The following is a 14,666-nucleotide window of genomic DNA, read 5'->3' as shown; positions in this document are numbered from 1 at the left end:
CTATATATACTGTCACGACTTTTTGCACTCCCGGACCGCTCCGGGACGTGTGCCGGATCAAAAGGACTTAGGAGAGCGGGATGGTTGGCCTCTCCAGTGATTTCCTCGCACCTCCGATACTCCACGAAATGTTCCGAATGTTGGGCGCCAGACGCGTACATTCGCGTCCACGAAATCGCGAAAACCTAAACGAGACGCAAAACGAAGTGTGGAGGTGCGTGGAATCGGCTAGCTTGACCTAATCACGGGAGGGGTTAATGAAGGGCAGCGCGATATTCGGCGGGGTGACACGTTAATTTCATACTCAGTCAGATAACAAAGAAAATAACATTTATTGAGTACTGGTTGTCGAGAAAATAACAACGTTTATCCATCCGGCTTCGATCAAACACAAGATAAATTCAATAAATAAATCAAGAATAGCCGGTGGCGGGGTGTCTGAATTTATCTAACCGAAATAACATTAATGCGGACGCGAGACACCCACGGAGTATTAATTGAGTCTCTAATAAACACGCTGAAGGCTCTATTCTCAAACAATTAATCATTCGAGTCGAAAACCGTACGAAAACTCTGTCGCAATGATATCTTAACCTAACGCGAGTGAATCTGCTCGGGCGCAACGGGAGGCGCCGAGTCATTTAACCAGGCAAAGAATACGATAACTAACGCAAGATACGGGATTAATGCGGTTCTCCAATGAGGCAGAATACCGGTCAACGCGAAATACTAGAGTCGCGATATCGCTAATAACCACGGAACGCCATGAAGAACTACGCAAGTAACATCTAAACGCACGAAACGTGTGAACGCCGGTAATTTCTTAACGCGAATACAAGTCTAACATAATTAATCAATCGGCGGGAACGACCTTCGACCGCGATTAACAATGCCATCGACATTCCAACGCAAAATTCGAGATTGTCACGAGCAGGGACGCCATAGGGACATACGCAAGCAATACCGGACGCAACGCTTCTCAACGCGAGAGCACAATTCTCACCCGTAATAACGAGATCCAAACACAAATCGATACGCTAACACCGACGCTCGAACGCCAGAATTTCCCGACGCGAAGAAACGGTAACGCAATTGACGAAACACCGGCCCGTATGCGGCCGTACACCAAGGTCGCGAGGACAACGCAATATACTCGCGATATCGAACTCATTAACGCCTATCGCGATCTCCAGGGATTCGCCATAACGCTTGTACCACGGTTCCGCGGCCACGATACCATCCCGAGACCCTTCGCTCTCGTTATCGATCGCGAAATTACACTCGATCTTAACATACGTTATCCCGAGCGAGAGCGTGCACCGGAGGGCGGTGTCGTGGCTTTACATATCGCGATTTACGGGCAACCTCACCGGTAATATGCCTCCTCCTGTGCTCCTCGCCGTCACCTGCCTCCAACGATCCTCGATCCGCCAGACAATTATCGAAATACCCGACTCGGGGTGGCTATCGCGTATCTTACAAAACGTATCTTGCCGACGGACGACCAGAGAGTGAAAACGCTAGACCCGCTCGATTGCGGAATCGATACGGTACCCCTTCCTGAGGGGCGCGCGAGCCAATCGGGCGCGAGCTTGCAAGCCCGCGGTGTCCCGGCGCAGGGCTGTCGATACGAGATCCTTCGGGGGCGTGCAACGGTCCCTCAGCGGCGTACGACTCCTCAATTCTGTCCTTAGCAGCGGACGGAACTCGGTTCTTGCCGGTGTGCCTCCGGTTTGACCCTGGGGCGGTGATCAGTCCCCCCGTAGGTCGATGTTTTGTGGAGATCATTTGCTGAAGCCGGGTGTTTACCCAAGTGCTTGGGGCCCCGCTATCGGCGGCCTCGTCCGTCGCTGCCGTACGTGCCGCCCGCCTGCCGCGTTGCTCTCGCCAGCCCGCGATCTCTGCTGCTTCCGCGTTTGCCACCCCTCCTGGGTTATCGATCGTCCTTGATTTCCTTCGCCAAATACTCCCTCGAAGGTTTGCCGTGGTGTGGGTGAGGTGCCGCGCGTATTACATTGCATAAAAAAAAACAAAAGAAAATAATCAAAATGCGGAAACGCGATTAAATACGACCCCTGGAGATCTCGTCGTTGCCTCCCTGGTCCGTCCCTGGGCGCGAAATTCCGCGCCTTGTGACGGCGGCGGGGCGCCGCGACGGTGCGGCGAACCGCAACGTCACAATACATATAAACAAATGTCTTGACTGACTGACTGACTGACTCGTCAACGCCCAGCCCAAATCCTTAAACCTAGAAATATGAAATCGGGGAATATATTTCTTCTATAACATAAGTATCCACTAAGAAGGAATTTTGGGAAATTCGACCCTTAACGAGATGAAAAGGGATAAAATGTTTTCATGGATTCCTCGACGGGCAATACCGACAGCTTAAGCTAATTAATTATGAAAGTTATAATCATTATTATTTTAATTTATAATTAAATAATGCTTTTTAAAACATAATTTAATTTAAGTTATTGAACGCACAATCGTTCTTTTCTATTTTTTTTCGTTTTTTTTATACTGAATAAAAAATTCTTCTCTAAAATAAGAGAAACTACGCAAATAATTGTAAGAAAATACAAAACGGTATGAAAATCCGAAAAAAGTTTTTGAATTACTTTCCGTTACTTAAGTTAAGGTTAGGTTAGTGTATTTCTTTACGTGATATAAACAATTCTAAATATATTATTCAAACGATTCTAAGTATATTAATTCAAATTGAAAGTATTTATCCACATTTGAATAATACATAAGAATATTATAAGACCTTTTGTTGGTAAAATTCGACAATTAGGGCTTACACGAGAAATCAATTAGGAGGAGGTAAATTTTATGTATTCTTTGCCCCCTTTATCCGAAACTGTTGATAAAATTTGGGGGTCAAGAGACAATTCCCCTTCCAGTTATATATGTTCTAAGGTATTAGACAGTACACATATCAGTAAATTACTTCCCTTAGCACTGACAGAAACTCTGCTATATTTCTCAAACTATTTTTGTTCATAACTTTTAAATAAGCAATGACCGCCGATTAAGTTATAAGGAAAAGTTACTTATAGAGTCATGTCCTTGACAACATATTTGAAAATTATGGAAATCGGGGGTGACTCTCTAATACTAAATATTTACCGCATTTTTTCTCATTTTCATGACGATATCTTAGAAAATACAAGCGACTTCTTATCAACAGTTTCGGATTCTGGGGGCAAGAATACATAAAATCATAAAATTTATCTCCTCCCGATTGATTTCTCGTATAGGCCCTAATTGTGGAGTTTTACCCTTTTGTTTGAGTTTAAAGTTTACAAGAGAAATAAACAGAAAAGTACGATCTGTATAATGTAGATTAGCATTTATGCAATATACATATATAGAATATATATTGCATATATATTTTAGCAAAGCAAAAAATTAGTTTATTTATTTTTTCGTATTTTCTCTTACTTTGGATAATTTTTTAATATCTGTATATGAAAAGCGAAAAAAATAGAAAAATATAAATGTGCTTGATCGATAATACAGATGACTCCAACATCTTCTAAAGGGGATCCTAAAGTCCTTTTACCGATTAAACGCAATAATTTAATAACAACTTTTCGTATATTACAGATTATAACATGGAAAATAAAGAAATATGTAATAGTATATTGTGCACCAAGGGACGAAAGTAGCGTTTTTCAGACGAGTGTGAAGTTTGCCGCCCGAGCCGAAAGCGAGGGCGGTAAATCACACGAGTCTGAAAAAGCTTTCGCCCCGAGGTGCACACGATATTTTTTATACTACCTTTACGGAAAGTTCGACTTTCATGCCTAGAGAGAGACGAGAGTGGTCAATTTCAAGCAGGACTTACTTTCCTCCCTAGGGCAGAAAGTGGTTACTTTCCGTCCGCTATGCCGCCCTGGCGTAAAATTGACCGCTTTCGCCCCTCTCTACAGGCATGGAAAGTCAAACTTTCCGTGGAGGTGTTGTGAAAAAACAGTTTATAGTTAGTTTACATCTTTGTTTTTTTTTATTAACAACGTTTTTTTCTACTGTTGTAAAAATTGTCACTAAATATATATAATGTCAAAAAAATATTAGTTGAACTTGTTTAAAATTGTATTATCGCCTACATTGTGTGTATATTACACACATCTTTCTTCTTCTTATTAACACTTTTTTTTACTGTCATCAAAATCCCCATTAGATATACACGATGTCATTAAAATACTCACTAGATATATACAATGTCGTCAAAAAATTTTTATCAATTGGACTTGTCTAAGAGAGTAATGTATTATTGCTTACATTGTTTGAACTATTTTTATAACATAGAAAAATAAAAAATGTGAGAAAATAGTTTATAGCTTGTTTATATCTCTATTTTTATTATTAACAGCGTTTTTGTTACTGTCGTTAATATCCTCACTAGATATATACATTGTCGTCAAAATATATAGTGTCGTGAAAATAATCAATTCAGCGCTTCGAATTAGTTTGACGACGTCGTCAAACTATTTGATAGACCGCTACACTTTTGACGACAGTTGTCAAAATAATCAGAAGTCGTCAAAGTAGTCAATGCGTACTAAAAATTGTCGTTAAACTATTCGATTCACATATATATATATATATATATATATATATATATATATGTGTGTATATATATAAGATATAAATGTGCATAACAAATTTAAAATTTATTACAGGACCGCCATGGTGGCAAAGAGCGGATCGTAGTCACAGTTGTAATCGCAGTTGCGGTCGTGATCACGGTCGCGGCCTTGGTAACAAATACATGGGAAGAGGAAACCGTAAAATATACCACATTCATTTCCATTAAAATAAACGTAATATATCTTGAGTACACTATAAATGATATAAAATTAATATGACTAGAAATAAGGTTAATATGACTAGATATATAAGGATTAATAAATGACTAGATATAAAAATATATGATCCATGTTGCACAAGGAAAATGATTTTTTCTAAATAAAATCGCCAGTCAGTGCAAACTAAAAATCTGCTACACATTTTATTTAACAAAGAAAATAGAATAGTATAGAATAGATATTGAAATTTTTAATATGCTTGTAGAAATCCTATTCATAATGTTGTTTTTGTTGCAGCGTACGTTAACGTGTCTACCATTTTATTTGCATCAACCTTTCTCGTGCCACGCATTTTGGATGTGATATTTCCGTTGAATACTTCCCGCCTTGTAATATTAGCATCCGGCATACTATTTCGTTGACGAAAATCGATATTTTTATTATATTTTCCTTTATATATTAATTACCAGCAGTATGTGCATGACCAGATTAATTGCGCACGATAGCATGTATTTTGTTTACGTCGAACACATCTGCGATCTTTTCGTCATGTAATGATTAATAATTGACGAAAATCGACATTTCTGTTATATTTTCCTTTATATGTTAATTACCAGCAATATGTGTATGACCATATTAATTGCGCACGATAGCATGTTTTTTGTTTACGTCGAACACATCTGCGGTCTTTTCGTCATGTAATGATTAATAATAATAATATTTATAAATAAGAAAGAATGATATAAGATTATTTCCTAATACCTATCTATTCATAATATTAAGTCTAAAGTTTTAGAGAGAACAATATGAGGAATACTTGATCAACACTTTAATTTAAATTTCAAAATGCAATTATGGAGTACAGATATATCGGCTATATATATGGAACAGTAAATTGGTGCGCAAAGAAAAATAAAAGATGAACGTACATTGGTTTTATTACATATCGTTTATTATTATTAGATTAGGCACGTATTACTGGATTTTTCGACACGTGCGATTCTTTAAACGCGTCTTCCAACGAGATTTCATTTTTTCAATATTCCTCCGGCATAATTGTATATATTTTCACTATCATTAAGCGGGGAGCACACACTTCTGCACAACGCATAATGCGTAAGCATAAAAAAATTGATTGGTCCATACACATGTGCATAAGAAAATAGACCAATCAATTTTCTTAAGCCGTGATCAGACTACGGATTAGAATTGAAATTGGATTGAAATTTGACCAATTAGAGCAAAGTTCACTAAACTTGAAATTAGTTTTCTTTATTCTGATTGATTAAATTTCAATCCAATCTCAATCCCAATCCGTAGTCTGATCACGGCTTAATGCTTACGCATTATGCGTTGTGCAGAAGTGTGTGCTCCCCGCTTTAACCTCAGTGCCGATTCGACTTTGATATTCAGAAGACTCTTAAACTTGACAAATCATGATCGCACAAACTATCACAGTCGATAATCCCAGTTCGATAATCGCGTATCGATAAACAATACGTGTTTGCAATTTTAATGATGTGATTCCATGGTACGAAACGCATGCGCAATGCGGAATTAGCAGAACGTTCGAAAATTGGTTCGACCTAGCTTTTTTACGTTCATTCCGCCGATTTTTTTATCCAATGAAATATATTTTCTAATAATATCCATGCAGCGGAAAACGTGGAAGCGTAATCTGTGCGTACCAATAATATACATTTTTTTTATAGATACAATAAACGAATGGCTAGCGTCAATTGCGTTTGTGCAAATTTCGCTTCATGGGACATTATGGCGAAATGTCTGCGATTGAACAAACTTCGTTCCAACAATTCCGCATTGCGCATATAAGGCCCGAATCGCACTATAAGGCCGATTTATAAAGGCCGTAACCGTTGAATTTAAACTGTTTATTAAGCCGTTGAATTAAGCAGAGGATTCTGTAGTAACTTACGAATGATAATTTACGCTCGCGTAAACGTAGTATATAGTATAGTATACAGAATAATAAATTTCTTTCGCCAGTATATTGCGATAAATATTACTACAGCCTCAGTGGTCGAATTGGCAAGACACCCGCACGGTATACGGGAGGTTCCAGGTTCAAACCCTGGCTGGGGTAATATTTTTCGCAATAAAATTTAAAAACTATTTAATTTAGAAATTACATCAACTGACCAAAAACCATGGTCAAAATTAATAATGTCTCGATGATTGATCCGAAAAAAGTGCTGTGTGAATCCGACAAACCAAGTTGGCTCACAGTTTTTCAATGTTCATATCGAAAAGACGTTATATATTGCCAGTCACGGTCGATTTAAATTACTTTAATTGTTATAGTATAGTATATTAATCACAACAGTCGATTATTATTCTTCTCACGACTGTCATTGGTCAATTTCTTAGGGTGTACGACTTATCAACAATTACGGCCTTTATAAGTCTGCCTTTATAATGCATGAGCCGTGGAAAACAAAAAACTATCTTAACGCTACACGAGCGCGGGATCCACTCGGCGGACTCGGCCTCCAGTCACGAGCCATTGTCAGCCATTGTGGTGCGTTCGCTCAACGTGCGCGGACGTATTTTATCCGAATCACGTCAAGTCAAATCACACAAACCGTCCGTCGCGGGACGAAGAAAAGTCGCTTTCAAAATCCTAGACCGTACGCCTCGCCGTTAGATCGGTCACGCTCTTTCCCGATCGAGCGTGTTGTGTATACTATTCACGTGGCGGAGGAAGAAGACGAGCCATTGTGCCTGTTGCTGCTGCTGCTGCAAACTGGATATTTTACAAAAGTTGAACCATCTCAATATGGCTGTGAGTATACATTAAATCTAATAAATACATTTAATCTAATAGCCAGTCTACAATGAATCGTTATAGTCGTTAGTCAAATGTTGGAAGAAGCATATCGTAAAGCAATCGGAAATCCGTAATCGGTGATCGTTAAGAGATGGCATTTGGCCAATCGCTTACGATCGCCGATTATAGACTTCCGATCGCTTTACGATACATTTATGACTTTTTCCGACATCCCGGCTCTTCCGACATCCAACTAAAAACTAACGACTCGTTGTAGACTGGTCATACAAATTCGGATACTCGCAACTCGTCGCGTCGCGTAATAAAAAAATATCTCGGATACTCGCAAAACTCGTCGCGTCGCGTAATAAATAAAAAATATTAATTAAAATTATTTTATAGGATGAAGAGAAAAACTCCAACGTAGACGGCAATATCGATGTCGATATGACGGAGGATAATAAGGACGATAAGGACGAAGTAATACGCCTTAAAAAGAAAATGCGCAATTGCGGCGACAACTCGCCGCAATTCACCAATTGCCATCGCCACAGCTATTCGTACACACACTGCCGGCACCTTCACAGCCATCAACGTCGGCACCGGCACCGGCACCACCAACAACGCCTACAACATCAACAACTCAATCAACTCAACAAAAACGTAAGTACAAGTAATCTTTTAAAATACGGTTATGATATTTAATCTTTTAGCGTTTTTAACTGAACTGGGTTTGTTCGCTAGCTATTTTTTGTAAAATAATTTCTGTTTGTTACAGCAAAGAGATGGGCACGAGCCGGGCGTAACCGCACATATACGCAAGAGGAAAGGGAAGAGGAGGAAGCGAAAGAGCAGAAACAATCAAAACGTACAATTTTAAAATAATGTAAAAGCGAAAAGCGATCTCTTGATTAACAAAAGCATCCTATGAAATATATAATAAATATACTTGTCTATTTTACATGTTTAGTTTTATAATACTAGTTTATAACACTTTGTTTTTTTTTTTCGATATTATATATCCTTAAATTGTGATATGTAACTTTTTTAATTCTGTTAATCAAACCTTTTTATCTTCAGGTAATTTAGCCTTATGCGATATAGAAACTAGAAACCTTATTGAGAGAATTCATATCCGTTTGTATATTTATTTTTTCTATGTGAGAAATATAGCCATAATAAAAAAATATCTATTCTTAATGTTTAACTTTACTCAGCTCGTCAGATGTAAAACGCAATACTGTTGAAATGGCATTCAACATGTGCCATTTGCTCGACGCATCGTTTGTTGTTAAATAATTTATAAATACATTCTTCAGATATTCCAGATTAGCGCCCTCTCGATTTACACGCTTCCAGCCTGCGATATAAATCTTTTTATTAGTTCTATACGTGAAATATCTATTTTATTAATTATTTTTATCGATATTGTGTTATGATCACCTAGTGATATGCGCCTTCAACTTTTTAATCTCCTCCTGTTGCTGTTCTTTCATATGGAGCATTTCTCTCTGTTGCTCTCTCATCGTTGCCTCCAATTCCAGAATCTTCTTCCTTGATGATGACACTTGCACCTCCTTCCTGGCTAATTCTTGAGTGTAATGCAGTATCGGAGGACTCAGTCGTTCGTCAATAATCCCGTTACCAGATCGGTGACCGACTCGATGGTGTTCTCGTATCTTTTCAAATGTGTCTTATTTTCCGTCGTACCAGAAGTCTGTTTATTAGGTAACAATGCGCGAAATGATGCTTTTAGAGTTAATATCTCTTTATCCTTTTCCTCCACAAGAGCCATAGATCTCTCTCTTTGTCGCAGTATTTGTTGCTCTAATATAGATATATTCTATTACGATACTCGTTATCTTTTTGATGCAACGTGTGCTCCAGTTTCGAACGTTTTTCCTGAAATAACTGAGGATAAAGTTTGACTTTTAGTCTTTTAATTAAAAAGATTAAATACATGAAAACTTTCAACAAAAGTAATAGGTTTGAAAATTTTTGACTACTTTTAAAATTGATTATTAGCAAAATAATTACTTTGTGTTGATGCTCCAATTGTTCCTGTAAAACTCTCTCTTTACTTATCATTTCATTGTTAATCATACGTATCCTTTCCTCCAAGTTGCTGTTATGAACCTTGAGGAGATTTAATTGAGTCTTATTATGATTTTTATCATGCATCAGAGACAGGCTGTGTCTTTGTTGTTGAGTACTACGAAGCACGTTAGATGACATATTATATTTACACATTGCTTGATGTTTGTAGTCTTCAAATTCTTGTAAAAGCGCGTCGTATTTCTCCTTGAGAAATCTTCTAATCAAGATGTTCATCCCGCAGATCCAAAATATTCAACAATGCTAAACGTAAAACATATATATTTGAATCATTTATTCAAATTCTTATTCTATTTTTCACGTTTTATCGAACATGTTAATGTTACTTACATTTTACATAGGTTGAATCCCTCTTTTTATTGTCAAGATCCAGCAAGCGAGTATACAGGGATTTTATCTTGGAAATAATTTCCTCCGGGAAACTCCGGTTACTCGACGTCACAACTTGTTCGCTGTGTTCGGTATCCTACAAAGCAGCCAATTGGTCCTTTAATTTTTGAATGGCTAATTGGTCCTGTTGCCTCAGTCTGTCGTAGCCTCCAACGATCTCGGAGAGTTCAGCTAATCGAGCCTCCAAGCCAGCCACTCTCGCCTCGTGCATGATGACCGATCCTCTCGCTTGCTGCTCCGCAGCGGCGGCTCTTTTTTGCTCCTACATCAAAACGTATTGCTTAACTTTGTTATATCCGACAACTTTGTCGTATAACGTGCTAATTAATTCTCAGCGAGCTTTACTTCACGAATCGCATTCAAATGTTGATTTTTCATCACAGCCATCTCGGCTTGTAAGGAAAGAAGATGCGGCGGTGTCTCTTTCGCAGCTTCTTCGGTTTGTTTGAGCTTGGTCTTGATAATTTCTAGCTCGGCTTCGAGAATCTTGCATTGCGTCTTATTCGCGAGATGCGTCTTCAATTGTCCTTCAAACTGTTCCTTGCTGCGCTGCTCGTCGTATAGTAATTTCTGTAATTCTCTACAAAAATATCGTTAATGGATATACAGCTCGTAGTTTTATTATAAAAACATTGTTTATTTTAATATTTGTAGTGTGTAAACATTTCACGAATGATATAATTTTACATAATTAGAAAAAATGGACTCATTACCTCATTTTTTTGACAAAGTCGGCGTGTTCTTTCTCTCTGTCGTGCCGCTCCATGATTAATTTGCATTTTACATGCTCGATTGCGGAATGATTGACATTTTGAGCCTTCTTCAGCCTATCTTTCAGATCTTTAATTACTTTTTCACACTGCAAACATTAACGCTCAATTGAACAATCCTGATAACAGGACAGATGTCAAACTTCTCATCTTACTTCGTCACGTTCGCTTCTTAATTGCTTCTTGTCCATTTGGAAGTTCGCTTCCATTTTTTACTTTTCTGCCGATAGAGTGGCCAATTGGTTCATTAACACACCTAGCTGACTTTTCAGTTGCTCTGTAGTTTCTGTATCCTCATGATCTGTCTAACTCTCGCGTATCTAAAGTTACAATAGTCATAAGAATATTGATAACTTAATTGATCGTATGGGGAACAAAATTATTATATCTGTCGTCGCGATTAGTGAATATATCATTTTTAGAAATAGATGATTCGTCTATTTTTGATTTATCTACTCTGCTTGTATCTTCTGTATTCTTTATCTCAGTCCCTGCAATCTCCTTATCTAAAATAAATTCTTTTTATAAAGTAACATGCTAAATAGTTCTTTTAATAGTACACTTATATACTGAAATATAAGTTTGTACCTGGATTTTGTTCTCCTGATTTACCACTCTCATTTTGTATAATGTTTTTTTTCTCTTCAGAGGTTGCCATTGTTGATTATTAAACGCAGATTATTGAATGTTACAATTTCACTAGTCAGCATCTGAAACAAAATTACAGAACTCGATTTTATACAAGATAGTCTAACTCACACAATTCAGCCGCTTTAATCATTCAAAGTATCCGTGACAAAATATCATATTTTAAAAAGCAATTTAGACATATATATATATATATACATATATATATATATATGTAAATATTCTAATAAAAACTGAAATATATTTATAAGTAAATTATTGACAATATATAACAATTGATGTCTATGTTATAATAAATAAATAACCACGAAAACCTCGCACGACAAATTTCTATAAAGCCTCCTCGAGCTGTCTCAAAATTTTAAACGTAGAATATTTTTTCCCGACTTGTTTTATATAAACCGGATACGATAACGAGAATAAATAAGCTCTTTTTTTTACCTTATCGGTGTGTAACGTGGTCATTACAACGTACCTCGATAACCGTCGGACTCGATACAGCTTGGAATCTCATACTTTCTATCCTCTACCATACCTGAAAAGATCAGAGTGACAAATCATCCTGTGGCGAAGAGACATGAGGGAATATAGTCCTTAAATCCAGATGAATATAACTCTGGCCTGATAAACTAATCGCAACACGCGAAGACGTTTATGGAACTTAATGCACAAGAATTTTATGTAAGGAAACGTACCTATTGGCAGATACAGATCGCTTCAGATTACGGCTGACAGCGTAACCTCCAACCAAAAGTCAGAAATACACATTGAGAAAATAGGGGAGAGGCGGAAGATCGCAATATTATCCATGTTATGCACAATCTAGGTTAACCTGTGTAAACACTCGCGTAAACGTAGTAATAAGTATAAGTATATATAGTATAGTAGTAACTAGTAAATAACAGTAATATATATAGAATAGAAAATAGATATAGGATAAACAATCACCATGAATTAATCGTCGCGTCGCGTAGAGTCACAGTCGGTCTCGCTCCGACACTACCGTGTCTCTCGATAGTTAATTGAACTGACTGATATAGCGCGCTAAACGCACTATCTGCACTGCGCGCAGTACACACACGTTTATTATTTAATTTTATTATTAACTGAACCACGAACGCACTATCTGCACTGCGCGAAAGCGCCGCCAGCGGCGAAAAAGTGAAAGTGACGTTTCTCTGATAGAGATAGATCGCGGCGTTAGGAGGAGGAGGAGGAGGAGGAGGAGGAGGAGTATCTTAAAAATAAATTTTCATATTTGGACTTTGCGTCGCAATATCTCCGCTCGTAGGGCACGTAGCGGAATATTATAAGAGAAACCCCCCCCCCCTAATTGGACCCCAAGCTATCGATCAAGCCTACTTAGAACTTGATCCGTTCACTCGTTATCGAGATCTCAACATCTCGGGTACTCGCAACCCGTCGCGTCGCGTAAAAGAGTCACGGTCGGTCTCGCTCCGCGTGTACTTGGCGCGAGACACTACCGTGTCTCTTGATACCTTAATTATAACTCTAACTAAAATTTTTATATGTAGAATAATGAAAAAATGTATATTATGAAAGAATCATACAATTTCCATTTTAAAAAATGGAGATGACCTTTATCTGACCTTAAAGATTCGATTTTTTCAAAAATTGATTTCATCAATGATTGATTTATTTGTGTCCCTTGATATCTTACATTTGTCTGAAACGTTTCCTCGTATCTTCCATATTTTTCGAGATATTTGTTTGGAGTATTTAAAATAACATACCCTGTATATATGTATATGTATATACATATACAGGATCTGCAAACAAAAAGTTTCCACCATCTATATTTCAGAAATGGCTTAAAATTATGAAAAATATCGAAATACGTGTTTGATCATTTCGAGGGGCAACTCATTTAAGGGGATTGGGAGTCATCTCCCCAAGGGATTGCCCTAAGGGAACTCCAAATCCCTAAAAATTTCAAATGGTACGTCTTAAATTGTATATCGTTAAAAAGAGCATAAAATAAGAAAAATTTGGCTCAAACCAGAGGTTGATACTCATTCGGAAATTATTTTCCTAGCAAAAATAAGAAGTTAAAATAAGAAAAATCTTCATGAATGTTTGTTTGACATTTACGTGCGCGTTTGCGAAAGTTCGTTAAGAGATTAGAAACGTTATTTTCTTGCTAGAAGCATTTAATAATTTACTTGCATTTACTTAATAGAATGTATAAAATCAACAAGGTCGGGAAATATTCTGCAGATTTTGAGTACTGTTTACAAATACAAACCAAATATGACCATTTCAAACACTTCCTACGAATGTAAGCAGCTGTAAATTACTGGAGCACAGAAATGATCATAACTCGGAAATAAGGTCAAATAGGACATATGTTTATGTTTTTTCATTGTTTGTATGTCCTGAATCTACCACTACAATACTTCCCACTTATTAGGAAACACTTGTATAGATGTATGTATGTACATATTACATAAGTACAGTTGTCGAATGTCAAACGTTAAGAAAAGTAGAAGATTAGGAACAAGATGTTAAGGCTATGGTCCATTTGATGCTACAAATGCTTTGAAGCATTCTTTACCTTCTTCGTTTTTCTTCACTGAAAGAAAAGAGAAGAGGAATATTTCGAAGTGCATTTGTAATGTTAAATAGATCGCAGCTTAAGTAAACATAAATAAAACTACACACACCATTAATTTTTAAAATTATAAGAGGAATGACTAAAGGTAGGATAATTACGACAACAGGTAAGGAATTACACAGACTAAAACCAAAGAAGAATATACGAGACAATGCAATAAAATTTTATATGTAACAAAAACAGATGGAATTATTCTGTATAGTTAAAATATTGCAAAAATATTGGAGATACTGATTGAAAAAGTGCAGAAAGAAGAAGGAAGATATATAATATTTGAAAAAAATTATATATTATTTTTTAATTATATTAAATAAATGAAGCACTAAAAAAGTATAAAATAAAAAAAGAATTTTTTAATAGAACCAACCAACCAACTTCAAAAAAGCTCTAAAAAGTAAAAAAAGATAGTTTTTTTATTTAAAAAAAAAATTTTTTTTTAAATTTTTTTTAAAGTCAGTTCTATATTTTTTTAAATTTTTGAGCAATTTTTACCATTTTAATT

The 14,666-nt window shown here is 36.8% G+C and overlaps 1 pseudogene; it reads right to left on the bottom strand.

Annotated features, from left to right (window-relative positions):
* Positions 1-8,722: 8,722 nt before the first annotated feature.
* Positions 8,723-11,234, bottom strand: LOC139823531 (GRIP and coiled-coil domain-containing protein 1-like; annotated as a pseudogene).
* Between the last annotated feature and the right edge of the window lie 3,432 nt (positions 11,235-14,666).

This window comes from Temnothorax longispinosus, unplaced genomic scaffold, assembly GCF_030848805.1.
Source record: "Temnothorax longispinosus isolate EJ_2023e unplaced genomic scaffold, Tlon_JGU_v1 HiC_scaffold_13, whole genome shotgun sequence".
Classification (NCBI taxonomy): Eukaryota; Metazoa; Arthropoda; class Insecta; order Hymenoptera; family Formicidae; genus Temnothorax; species Temnothorax longispinosus.
This window is presented reverse-complemented; position numbering and strand designations above follow the sequence as displayed.